This window comes from Myotis davidii, unplaced genomic scaffold, assembly GCF_000327345.1.
Source record: "Myotis davidii unplaced genomic scaffold, ASM32734v1 scaffold18, whole genome shotgun sequence".
NCBI classification, from domain to species: Eukaryota; Metazoa; Chordata; class Mammalia; order Chiroptera; family Vespertilionidae; genus Myotis; species Myotis davidii.
Genome location: NW_006292696.1, coordinates 2605649 through 2609295, shown reverse-complemented (window position 1 = coordinate 2609295; position 3647 = coordinate 2605649). Strand labels below are relative to the sequence as shown.

General features: G+C 44.9%; 1 protein-coding gene across 2 annotated transcripts in view; it reads left to right on the top strand.

Annotated features, from left to right (window-relative positions):
* The window catches only part of GLRA1 (glycine receptor alpha 1), a 63417-nt gene that overhangs the window by 44703 nt on the left and 15067 nt on the right, over positions 1-3647 (top strand). The window lies entirely within an intron of this gene.

Here is a 3647-nt window from a genome sequence, read left to right as displayed (position 1 = left end):
CTGATTGTGGGTCTCTACAAATCCACAGGTACATAACAGCAGCCAGAGGTAGTATCCAATGGTATTGGGCATCATCAAATTGTTGCTCAGTGCAAGTCTGGGAGATCCTGGGTAGTGTAGTCTCATGGTTAAGTACTTGGGCTCTGACATTAACATCTTGGGTTCAAATCTCAGAGCTGACACTTATAGCTGTGTGATGTTAAAAATAGTTCTTTAGTCTCTGTGTACCTTGATTTACTCCTCACACATCACTGGCCTCCTTTCCAGCTGAAACCAGGTACTGGTCACATCTCAGAACAATACCAGATCTAGAGAAGCTAACTTCATGGGGATGGAATAGACTGAGAGGGTCCTTTCAAATGCTACCTTCTCTCCAAAAGCTCTTCCAGATTCACCCATCCTGGCTGGAAATAATCTCCATGTCTTGAGAGTAATACCTAATAGCCAGTTGTTAGGTATTGCTCTCAATGACCCTTATTACTTTCAGTTTTGCATGGTAGATGTTTGTGTCTATGTCTTGCCTGGCCTGCTAGATACTTCAAGCTCTGTGAGGGTAGAAATCAAGACCGTGTGCCTCCACCCTCACTGTTCTCCCTCAGGGCATAATGTCTATAGAGTTGAATTGAGTTTAGAGAAGAGACGTCCCTTTGAGGGCTGAAGTGCTTGCTGAGACTTAAGCAGGTATAAGAATCTTGTTCTTTGCCTACCTGTTGGATGATATCTCTTGGTTCTGATGGCAATGGCTTCTCCAACCCCTTCCCACCAACACACTCATCAGGTTCTTAGCTCTTTCCTACTAAAATACTTCATGCATGCTACTTCACAACAATGGTGAGTTTGGAGGAGTTTACTGGGGAGGATTAGAATTTAAAATTGGGGGGGGGGGGGGGAAATTGGGGGGGGGGGGGGACACAATCCAACCAAAATTAGACACAATGGAGAGAGGGTACACAGAAAGCCCTGAAGAAATATTTGTTGAATGTCAAAATGAACTAGTTAATGCTCCACCTTGGTCTTACAAGCATGGCAATTGCCCAGTTTCCAGAAATCAGACCATCAGGGGAATCTCAGAGGCAAGAAAGGTGAGCCAGTGCTGAAGACTGTTGAGCTAGAACTCTGGAAATCCCTCCCACCTCAGACTTAGATGAGAGTGTGAGACCTAGAAACCATTACTGGGGGTGGAGCTCGAGGTTCTCAGGTGGAGGATTCAAATGTTGCTCCTCGGCCCATGGACCTGAACATGGACCGCCCCCCGCCCCGTCATGTCGAACACCAACCCATGTGAGCACAGGGCTAAGTGAGCAAAACAGCATTTAGCTTTCAGGCTATTGCACCAATTACATTGATCTCTCCCAAACTGCATTTCCCACTGCTGTGTACCAATGAGGCAGGAGAAGTCAATGGCAGCACTTGCTTAGCAGCAGCTGCTGAGGGGAAGTGTGGCTGCCTGAGAACACCAAGATACCTTCTCCAGGTCTCAGCTTGTGCCTTTCCTTCGTCATTTCATAATGAGACCCTACAGGGCTGTTTTTCTTCTTTTAGGTGGTATATATTTGTATTTTTACAATCAGCACACATTACTTCTGTAATAAGAAAGAGTAAAATATTTTTTAAATATCAGTAATAACAAAAAAGAGACTATTCCTGTCCATGAAAGATTGTTATAAATATGTTTTGCATACATAGACTTAGATTAATGGAAATGCATGATGCATTTATAAAATCGAGCAGCAAGCATCTGGCCTAGAATCCAGCCACTTATTTCCTTCATGAATTCACAAAAATCACTTAATTATTCTGAGCCTGAATGCCTTCAACTGTAAAATGGGAATAAGAACTGTAAAATGGAAATAATACGCTAGTTTTTAATGATATGAGTATTAAATGATGTGTAGTATGTTAAAGTATCCACTATATACCAGTTTAATAGATGTATATAATCAATAAATACAGTCCTTTTCCTATTAAAAAATAAAAATGAAATATCAGCAATAAAATGAAAACATAAATATGTCCCTCCACAGTTAAAATTCGTCGTTGCTTCACTGCTCCCAGGATGAAGTCCAAAGTCCCCAGGAAGGCTCCTGAGCCCTGCCTGCTTCCCCTCCCCCCTCATTCACTTGCTGTCCTTCCAGAGTACTGCACTCTGGCTTTGTCTCTAGCAGGTCCAACTGCCCTAAATGCCCTTCCTCTTTGGCTCAACTATATCTGGTCTCACCGTGTCTTCCTGGAGCCTTCCCTGCCTTCCACCCCCATGTCCAGATGAGGAGGCTGTCTCCTCTCTCTCCCTAGTACCCTGTACTTAGTCCCTACAGAGCCCTTACCTCAGTGCGGTGTAGACGTTATGCTGTAGGCTCTGTGTCTGCATAAGTATGACTTTCTTGTTCTCAGTATATTCTCTGGTGCCTAGAACAGTGCCTGGCATTTACTAGATGTTCAGTTAAATGTTCTTAATTACACAAACAAAGCTAATAACAATTAGCTATTAGATTTGGAGGGGTTGTTAAGAGACCATCTAGCCTAGCTCCTTTTTATTTTTTTAACAGTGAGACCCAGAGAAGCAATTCAGATCTAATCCCTGATCCTTTCCTGAATTGCTGTGTGATCTTAGAAAATGAATGGGTGAATAGGTGGGCCGGTGCGGGAGAAATATAAGCTCAAGTTCATCCCTTCAAATTGTTGCCAATCAAGGAGAGGAGATAAAACACACACAGTGAGGAAGTGCTAAATTAAACGTTTCTGGTGATTCCGTTTTGCTGGGAGATCAGAAAAGGAAGGGATCAGGAAAGCCTGAGGGCAGGAAGGCTCCTGCAGGAGGTGAGGCTAAGCTGAGCAGGCAGAATCCACTAGGCTGTGGGGATGGGAGGAGCATAGCCAGGCACAGAGCCGGCTTTTCACCACGCGGGATGTGCTCATGGAGGGTCAGACGCTGCGGATGCAGAGCCCAGCTCTGCCACTTACTACCCCTGGCCTGGCACAAGTTTCTCAGCCCTCCTAATCCTCAGCTTCCTTACCCTCCTCGCTATGGGAATCTGGATGTCTAACTTGTAGGGGGGTTTTGATGATTAAATGTATGTGACAATATCTAGAACAGCACCTACTGCCTAACAGATCATTTTAAGAAATGCCACTTTCTTTTCTTCCTTCCAGCCACGTAAACAGGCTCGACATGTCACTGGCAAGAACACCAAAAGCACAGCTGGGGGCTGAAGGCTTTTTCTGCCCAACCATTCATTCATAGTATGTTTACTCTGATAGAACTTGCCTTAGAGCCTCTCTCTCTCTCTCCCTCTCTCTCTCTCTCTCCCCTCTCTCTCTCTCCTGTAAAATCCAGGAGAGAAAGCTGTTCTAGCCCCCTGGTCAGAGAGGGCCAGACCAGGAGCTGTCTCTGACTGTCAACACCCAGGTCTGGCCTGAAGTTCTCCCTCCACCGCGGGACGTATAAGACATGAGATTATGAGACTAAATGTCATTTTCTATGGTACTGGAGGGAGAGGCTTCAATTAAATTATAGAACAATCCTGTAAAATACCTTGGAACATTTATAAAGCTATTGATATTTCTGTAGGCAAACAGAATGAGGCCTTTGCTGGGAGGAACTGAGGAACTTGGCGGGGGCGGGGCGAGGGGGGGATGTTCGTTTTGGT